The 10,248-nt window shown below is 33.9% G+C and overlaps 1 protein-coding gene across 7 annotated transcripts in view; it reads right to left on the bottom strand.

The window, feature by feature from the left end:
* Positions 1-10,248, bottom strand: part of side-IV (sidestep IV) — a 502,822-nt gene that overhangs the window by 255,049 nt on the left and 237,525 nt on the right. The gene's annotated exons all lie outside the window — the stretch shown is intronic.

Below are 10,248 nucleotides of genomic sequence, written 5' to 3'. Positions count from 1 at the left end.
TAAATGTCTGATTTAAAGCGTTTTGCGCGCTGTTTTGCAAACTCTTCCGAATACCAATTGTTACCCACAATTTTTACGTTGACCAGACATAAAAAATTAATAATTATATTACCTTCACGCCCTCTTATTATAATATTTACAAGCATTGGCTAACTCCAGTATATATATATTAGGGCGGGTCGATTTAAAAATCGCTCATTGCTCTGTGAAAATCGTATTCTAGGGATCAAAATAGGAAACTTTGCCGAAGGAACCATACGTCTAAAATGAATATTGATGTCCCCCCACCCCCCCCCCCCCCCCTTTGGGTCGAACTTTTGGGTAGGGGCAATTTCAATTCTACCTGCTGTGTCTTGTGGTGCTTAAAAAACAACACAAGCAATTTTACGATCTGCAATTGTGTCACAGTGATACCTTCATTTTTTTAAAACGGTTGAATAAAAAACCCACACAACTATGGTTAAGACATGAAAATGCATCACAGTGATACCTTGGTTTTAAAAGGGTTGTAAAAACGCTAATTTCTAATAATTTTTTTAATTTATTTTCTATTACTAAGTTAAATTCATTTTTTCATTTACATATGTTCTGACTAAATAAATTTCTAAAGAGAAAAATAAACTCTAAAAAGAAAAAAACATATGCATTTCAAAGTGAGATTTTTCAAAATTTGCCCTTATGACCCAAAAAGGGGGACATCAGAATTCGTTTTAGAGGTATGGTTCCTTCAGCAAAGTTTCTTATTTGGTCCCAAGAATATGATTTTCATAGAGAAATGGGCGAATTTTTGCCTCCCCACAAATAAACCCAGCCTAATATATATATATACATATATATACATACGCATAAATACATACAAAACAGCTGCGCCAATCAAAAATTTGCCTTTTAATAGATACACTCATAAATTAGCAAGCAACATTAAAATCAAAACTAAAATTTATCCATAGGGATTGTCTTGTAAATTTTTCTTTCATTCCTGTACGCTTATAAGCATTTTTTACAACAAAATATTTATGTACAGTCAAAGCTTTTATTTACCACTTATTTTTTATCACACACATTTGAGTCATTAAGTTGTTAAAATGTGAAATTCGATATAAACTTCTGTCACGCGCGTAAAAATCTGACGTATTAATTAACTTGTCGGTCCAATTGTATATGTATCGTAGTAAACGTTTTTCGGTATATATATGTAAATTGATTCAGTTATTAACTCATTCATATGAATGATTAAGGTAGCTTGTTGGCGTGATTGTTAATTTAATATAATTTTATTGTCCGCAATGATTTATGATTGACATTGAAAACGATAAACTAGTATAATAGTAGCACAACCGATCAAGAAAAAGGTCATAATTTTTATTTTGTAATATTCCTTTTTCCTTTGGGGTCACCTATCATATATTGGTGTAATAACCCTGTAGTAACTAGTGATACAAATTTGTCTGCTTGAGAACTGGACCTAAAGTACCAAATAAGAACTAGTTCGCCAGTAGCTAAACTTTGTCCAGTTCAACAATCGACTGTTTTATTTTGGAAGTTCCATATCAAATACACAATTAGAGCTTTTGGAATTTTTTCAAAATTATTTATTTAGAATACTGTCATGTTCTCCTCTTCAATTACTACATGCTACATGTTAGTGATAACGCAGGCCGACAAAATTTGATAAAAAGTCCAGGACATGAAACGGGCTTGTTGTTGTTGTTGCTGTATTAACGATAAAGACACTGCCCGAAGGTCCTGGGGAGTGTTGTCGATGTAGATGGTCCTTTGCCGGATATAGATTCGGTACGCTCCGATAACAAAGCAACATTAAGGTACTAGCCCGACCATCTCAGGAACGATTTATATGACCACATTCAACTTTCAGGCCATCCCTCCTTCCACACCCCTTAGTTCCACGAGGAGCTTGGGGTCGCCAGAGCCTCGTCTGATAATGAAAAAGATTCGCCACGGGTAGGTGAGAGGGTTGCGCTACACAACCCCTTGAATAGATGGGCTTCTATAGGCTTTTCGTTCTTTACATCTGAGTTTCGAATAAAATTTTTCATATTGGTTAACATTTTCGAGATATTCTGATATAAAGAAATGAACATCACGTTTTTCGGCAGCATTCAATACGTAGTTTTGCGAAAATAACTGATTTTTAATAAAAATCTTTATATACCTCTTGGAATCGTTATAATTTCCCACACAAACTGTCTATTTTTTTAACGATATTTAACAGTTATATATTTATAATACGCTTTTGAGCGCTACGTACTTTATCGTTGCGAATAAAAGCAATTTTCGTAGCAAATTTTCAGGTGAGCTTGCTTATATTGTGTTTGGAGTTGTGCAGCAGGTGGTTGAGTAGCTAACTAACAAGCCTAAAGTAGAGTTTTTGGTTTATTAAGGATCGCATGAAATTTGATAATATTTCCCCATTAAAACATATGGTTCAGCCAATTTTGAAAACAATTTTAAAGTTTGTCTGAAGTTGGAAAGAAAAATCATTTATTAATGTAAGCGGGTGTAAAATTTTGTTCGAGTTAGGTTACATATTACAGTAGCTTCGTATTCTCCTTTGAGTAATAAAATTTCAAAACTTCTTTGATTGCTAGTTAAAGGCAAGTAACAATAAATTAGAGTGAAAGTCGAGTCAAAATGTCCCAGCCGTCATTATGGAGTGTCCCTTAGTTCAAACACAATTTCTTATACCGCAAACGGAGCCTTCCATAAAATAAAACAACATTTTCCTGGTTAATATAAGCACTCTTAAATTTTATATGCTTTATTTTGTATTAAAAAAACAGAAAAAGGTTTTTGTAACGAGCAAGCGCAGTAATATAGCAAAAAAATTTATTTTAAGCACTTTCAGGTACAAACATCTTGAAAACCAGAACGAATTCCCTATTTTTAGCTAACTACCTCATTCTTCATTCGGTCTTGAACTAAGCGTCAAACCACGTCAAATTCCAAACAAAAAATTTTGAGGGCGAATACTCTCATTCGATCTTATTCCATTCTATATCGAAACAAAAACAAAAACTGTAGTGAACTAAGGTAAAATCGACCAATTAAATTAAAGAAAAAGGTTAGTTGTTAGAAAAATTATGGTAAACTGAATTTATTGGTTAAAAAAAGTTGGAATGAGGAGGTAGCAAGATGGTTGGCAATAATATAATATATTTCAAGCTGCAGCTATCAAGCAGGGTTATTAATTGGGTTTGGTTTTAAAAATTCTGTAATATTCGTAGCTATACAAAATGAAAACTAAAATGCCCTATTTACAACTTTTGGAGTACCAGAACAAACTTGTAGAATTTTGTTCTGGTTTGGAACTAATAATATACTGTCACGAATATTAGCAACACTAAGGGACACTATCATCTCTAAGCCGATACTAAGTAGTCATTTGTATCTACATAAACAAATCAATCATTATGTCGACACATATCTACGTACACGCAGCGGAGAGAAACGCTCAAACACATGCATATATCTTATCTGAGATGCTCAAAAATTAGGCAATCATTTGTGCAAGTATCACTCACATATACACGCGCATATGAGAAGCTATAAACGTGCATCTGTAGCTGGTAACTAAGTAGCAAATTCTAGAAACGCATAGAAGTATGCGAACGAGGAAATCGAAGAGTATAAAAAAACGCAAGCTGAGCAATCATGGGATCAGTTTGATTTAATCACGCGATTGGTTGTTAAGTGTTATTGTGAAGTACTTTAATAAAGGCCATTTTGCGTTATTGGATTTAGCGATACGAACGTTAGTAGAAAGTTGCAAATAAGCTGAATTGCACTAAATTCGTTACAACACTATCGGCAGAGTAACTATATCCAGACTGAATATGTTTTCGCTATTGCAAAATTTGGGAAAAATTAATGCAACGATGGACCATTTCCACCGCCTAGAGCGCCTCCTTTTTAGCTCGAGAGGGGAAAACATGTGAATGAGATTGGAGGCAGTCTTGTATGGGTTCTTAATGTACCAGAAACACCAGTTCATAATAAGAAATTTTCCCTAGAGGGAATACGTACATTACTCTAGCAAAGCAAAGACATATAAATCAACGACCGGACACTGTTCAAAGCTAAACAAATAATAGAAACCTCTGCGAAATCTGAAACCATTAGGTCACTGAGCTAACTAATAAAAAGTAGCGTTATCTCGCTTAGCCCAGTTTTATCCCATTTTTATGCTATCAACCAGAAACCAAGACATCCTTTCTCTATATTTATTGGTGCGCAGCATAGTTATTTTTTGTTAATTAATGTAAAAGCTAGATTTGAATAAATTATTTAAATGGAAGAAAAAACTTATTTTGTTACATTCATACCTTCACACACCGCCCCCTTTTCCACCAGCTCTATGACGGAGATATAGAAAATTTAACAACTGGCTTCACACGCTTTTTCACATCCCCAATCTCCGCGCATTTCCGCTCCCACTTCCAACCTGAATAATCTAATATATAGAACTTAAAAAATAAAATAAATGTAAGGCGCGATAACCTCCGAAGAGATTATAGGCCGAGCTTCTCTTCCAATTTGCGTCGTGCTCCTTTTGAATTTTTTCTACAATTTGCCGGACGGGACCAACTTGTTTTGTGCCGACTCCGAACGGCATCTGCGAGACAGATGAGCTTTCACTGAGAGCTTTTCATGGCAGAAATACATTCGGAGTGCTTGCCAAACACTGCCGAGGGGCGACCCCGCTTAGAAAAATTTTCTTATATTTGAAAAACCTTATTTCTAAAATTTTGTTGTTGCTTTGCCCGGGGATTGAACCCAGGTTCTTTGGTGTGGTAGGCGGAGCACGCTAATTATAGAGTGCTTACCTGAAACAGGGGCGACTTTGTTAAATTTTTTTTTTTTTTTTTTTTCATACTTCGCTACACCATATAATTACTGACGTAAAATATTAGTTAACTTAGTTATATACCCCAAAGGTTTTAAGTTTGTGCTACCATTCGATTTTGAAAGGAATTTTTTAAAAGTGGACGTGTTCGCAAACTGATTTTGTGATAAAGCGTATGTATGAGTGTACAATCTATAGCCAAACTTCAACACAATATCTTGAATGGCTTTTGATTTACTTACTTAATTGGTGCTTAACCGCTTTATTTGAGGTTGTCATGGTCCTTGTTTCTGCAGCATATAATAGGCTTTTGATTTCCTGCTTGCCAAATTTGAAAATTTTCTTCTTATTAATATTTTTATCACAAAGATCAACCTTCATATAAATTTCCCCAATTTCTCCGGCTTTAAATATTAAATATTTACAGCTTTTTTTTGTTTTTTCGAATTGTCGATATCGATATTTTTTAAAAATGGGCGTAGTCGCTAACCGATTTGGTTAATTTTCATAAAGGCTATTTACAGTGTCAAGGACAACCTAAATGCCGAATTATTCAAATTTTCTTCTTCTAAGTATATGTGGGATTGGCTTTGCTGTTTCACGTAATAAAGTCAATTTGCTGATATTACTGAAAAACGAGCGGACATAATTAGAACTAGTACCTTTTAATGCGATAGCTCTCCGCTGAATCGGATTTATTTATTGTATCAGTTTGTTTGTAGAAGGTTTGTCCGCCAGATTGAATAAATTGAAGTTTTACATTGACACTACGTCAAGCTTATTGATAGTATTTTTTAAACTATCGGAAGCATCTATAATTTTCAGTTTTAAAACATAATATAATAATATAATATGGTATATATACAAAGAACTTAAAATTTTTGTTTCACTGACATTCATTCCCACCTCCACTTCCACTCTTGCTTCTACTTAGACATTCATTTATACTCCTACACCTCTGCCACATATTGTTTTTTTTTTTATATTTAAAATTTCTATTCTGGACATTGGATACCTGTTTAAATAAGCCGCAGTCTCAGTTCCTGTCGATTTCTGGTCCACTTCCCGAAAAAAAAGTATCGGCAATAATAATATATGGCAGCGGTGGTGTGATGGTAACGTTCTCCTCTTACCACACCAAAAATCCCGGGTTGACGCCCCGGGCAAAGCAACATCGAAACATTAGAGACACGATTTTTTAATTAGAAGAAAATTTTTAGAAGCGGGTTCGCCCCTCAACAGTGTTTGGCAAGCACGCCGAGTGTATTTCTGCCATGAAAAGTTTCTCAATGAAAACGAACCGTGAGTAAAATAGGAACAGTTTGAGGGTTGCTGTGAAGCTATACTGCAAATTTAAACAAAATTTGGCGGAGTGATTTCGGAGTCCATACGTATGTTTTTTATATATGTATATAGAATAGATAGAAAATTATGTGTTCTATAGTGCAAAAACATTAGCATATACATATAAACATACCAAAAAATAGCACTACTGTTCAAGACTTTTAACGAAATTTTTTATCGAAAGAGCATTTTTCAAGAGATGTATGCAGTTTTTACTATTTATGTTGCATTGAATTGGCAACACGCATAAATATGTATGCCAAGGTAATATGAAATGATAATGCATATATACATGCACAGTATAAATTCGATACATAACTACCTGTTAATTTACTCCCGAAGATAAAGAAACGCTAGCTTTTTCACCATTCGATATAACTCAACATGAATGCGACACATAATGTGATGTAGTGAAAGTCCCACTCAAAGCAAGTTTGCTCTATAGTTCACAGCGAACAAACGCATGCACTGCCTTATTTGGAAGAAATGTTACTTTTATTTAACTTTTAATTTTAATTTTTTCAGAGCGAAGGTAAATATTTCAAAGTGTTACTGCAAAAAAAAAAAATATATTCCAGTCGATCCATCCGTTTTTGATTTGTAGCTTTGTAAACAAAACTAGCCCAATATAAAATAATTAAAACTTTTATATTTTACTACATTTTGGCAATTTGCCACGCCCCTTTAAAAAATACCTTAAAATCATATTAAAAATGTCCATTTCACGTAGCTAAGCTTTCAAATGCAAAAAACCGTTATAAAATTGGACCATTCTGTCTGAAGTTATGGAATTTCAACGGTATTTTGTCTTTTTTAGACTTTATTTTATAAAATTGATGGATTAATAGAGGTTGACCTTTTTTTGGGAATGCTTGTTATTTGAATAACTAAATAAAAAGTTTTTCAAAGTGACACATATTAGAAAGGCTGTTTTAAGGTTTGCACTTAATTGTTATAAATGTAATAATCTTACAAGAAGGTCTCGGAGAAGAATTTGAAATATTATAATAATAAATATTCTTTATTTTAATTTCATTTTCACAGTAATAACAAAAGAAGACATAAAAAGTATACTTTTTTGAAAGATAACTTTAGTCTTAAATATCAAATATGTTTTATTATATAATGAAGGATGTATGATCTACAAGCAGGGCTGGATCTCGTGACAACAAGGGAACAAAACGCATATTTTTCAAGCCTTCTCAACTAATAAATAGTGATAAAATATTATTAAAAGTTTCACTCACTTTTAAGATAAAAAATATAAAAATTTTACTTTTTCTTCCCAAACATAAAGTTTGTTGGAGCAAATTTGGAAGATATTTTACCCATTACGCTATAGGTCGCTTTATCATTAAATCGGCTCTGTTTAATGACACAGATTGTTATTCGAACATATTGTTAAGTAAAACGCTCTCATTTAATTTGCATAATCACAATTAAATCATATTTATATTGCTTTGCTTTCATTAAATAATTAAGTATTTATTTACATATTTGTGTGAGTCATTTGAAGCTGGCTTAGTGTTATAGAATTTAAAGACATTAAATTTACTTCTTTTGTGCATTAAAGAAGTTACTATTTAGTGTAATTAAATATTTATTATATATTGTTACGAATATTAGCAACACTAAGGGATACTGCCAACTCTAAGCCGATGCTAAACAGTGACTTGCATGCACATCCATAAATCAATCATTATGTATATACACAAACGAATCAATAAATTATGTCTACACATATGTACGTACACGCAGGGAAAAACAGTGCACAAACACATGCATGTATTTTATCTGAGATGTTCCCGAAAGTATGCAATTGTAATTGTGGAAGTGTCGCTCACAAATACGCGCGCATTTGAGAAGCTATACACGTGCATCTATAGTTATAATTATATGGCAGTAACTAAGTAAATTATGGAAGCGCCTAGAAGATGCAACGAAGAAATCACAAAGTATAAAAGCACCAAAGGTATAGTTATTTATTGTGAAGTACTTTAATAAAGGCCATTTTTTCATTATTCAATATTGGAGTTATTTACTCAAACAGTTTAGTGATTCGAACGTTAGCAGAATATTGCAAATAAGGAGAATTGCAGTAAATTCGTTACAATATGTATTAGGCCGGGTCGATTTGTGGGTAGCCAAAAAAATCGCCCATTGCTCTGTGAAAATCATATTCTAGGGATCAAAATAAGAAACTTTGCCGAAGGAACCATACCTCTAAAACGAATTCTGATGTCCCCTCCTTTGGGGTGTAGGGGTAAATTTTGAAAAATCCCACTTTGAAATGCCTATGTTTTTTTCTTTTTGGAGTTTATTTTTCTCTTTAGAAATTTATTTAGTCAGAACATATGTAAATGAAAAATGAATTTAACTTAGTAATAGAAAAGAAATTAAAAAAAAAAATATTAGAAATTAGCGTTTTTACAACCCCCTTTTAAAATAAAGGCATCACTGTGATGCATTTGCCTGTCGTAAACATAGTTATGTGGGTTTTTTATTCAATCGTTTTAAAAAATGAAGGTATCACTGTGACACAATTGCAGATCGTAAAAGTTCTTGTGTTGTTTTTTTTAAGCCACCACAAGATACAGCAGGTAGAATTGAAATTGCGCCTACCTAAAAGTTCGAGCCAAAGGGGGGGGGGGACATCAGAATTCGTTTTACGATTACGTTACGATTTTCCAGAGAAATGAGCGATTTTTAAATCGACCCGCCCTAATATATATATATATATATATATATATAATTATGTAATTATCTTTACACAAATATATTTATATAAGTAGTTATTATGCATATATAAAAATGTATAACTTCTCCCAACACCATATTGTAGTCCTTGGCTTGCGATTCAATTCTCCCCTTATCAACGTCCTAATTAAAATTAGATATTGAGTCGTTCATCTTGGTCCTACGAACACCTGCCGGACAAGGCTGGCTCAGCGGTCCAGTATTAAATACGGCGAAAGAACCGTCCATCACAGCGGCGCCCCTTACTGTGGTAAGGCCATCAATACTTTTCGAGGTGGCTCAGTATCGAGAAGGGTCCGTTCGAATACAGCCGAATATATCCCCTGACTGAAAATCGTATAATAAGCACGGTCCGCATAACACCCTAGATTAGGGGTTGGCAGTTTTTGGTCACAGCTATCCCGCAGTCCTCCTATGAGGAAAAACGGCGTATATGCCAGCCCTAAACCGCTCCGTCTCATCGTCGGGCGCTATGGAGTTCGGCTAAACCCACACACCAACGAAAAGTTGCCTACCCTAGTGAGGGTAGAGAACCTTAGAAATGAAAATACCAAATTCAAAAACCAACGCACAACTATAGCTCGCTCAAGAATCGAAGTGAACCGACAACATAGGAAGAAGAGCTGTTTTGGTCTCTTAGTACGAATGATAGCAAGCCCATAATTTTTTTTAATAAATAAGCGATAAATTTTCGATAACAAATTGAAAATGTTTCCATGATATATCGGTGCATTAAAAAAATCGATAACTTTTATATTTCGCTAAATAAAAGATGACTTTTCGAAAGCATATGAATAAACTTTTGAATACAAATCGATAACTTTTAAACAAAAAGCGATTACTTTTTGATAACCCAACGATAACTTTTTGATAGGTCATAGCTAATGTTTCGCTAACAAATCAATAACTTTCCGAAAGTAGACCGATGACTCCTTGAAGAAAAATCGGTAGCTCTGCGATAACTTTTTATAACACTTCCGATGTTACCGGAGAACTCGTCTCTACCTCGTCGACAACACACCTATAAAAAACTCGCGAAGAAGAAGATCTCAAACAGATAACAAATCGTTAAAACTTCGATAAAAATGGAGAACACTCCATCCGTTTTTAATTCTGGCCTGGGTTTCGACTTCTAAAGTTTCTTTTCCTTTCCCTCCTTTTCTTTTCCCATTCGTTCCTTTTCCTCTTCTATGCGTTCCTTCCTTTTCTTTTCTTTGCTTGCCTTTAACTTGATTTGCTGTCCGAACATGTTGCGTCAATATGTGGCAATTTCCTTCGGAAAA

Source organism: Eurosta solidaginis, chromosome 1, assembly GCF_040869045.1.
Source record: "Eurosta solidaginis isolate ZX-2024a chromosome 1, ASM4086904v1, whole genome shotgun sequence".
Lineage (NCBI taxonomy): Eukaryota > Metazoa > Arthropoda > Insecta > Diptera > Tephritidae > Eurosta > Eurosta solidaginis.
Note: the sequence above shows the minus strand (reverse complement) of the source record. Positions and strands in the feature narration are given on the sequence as shown.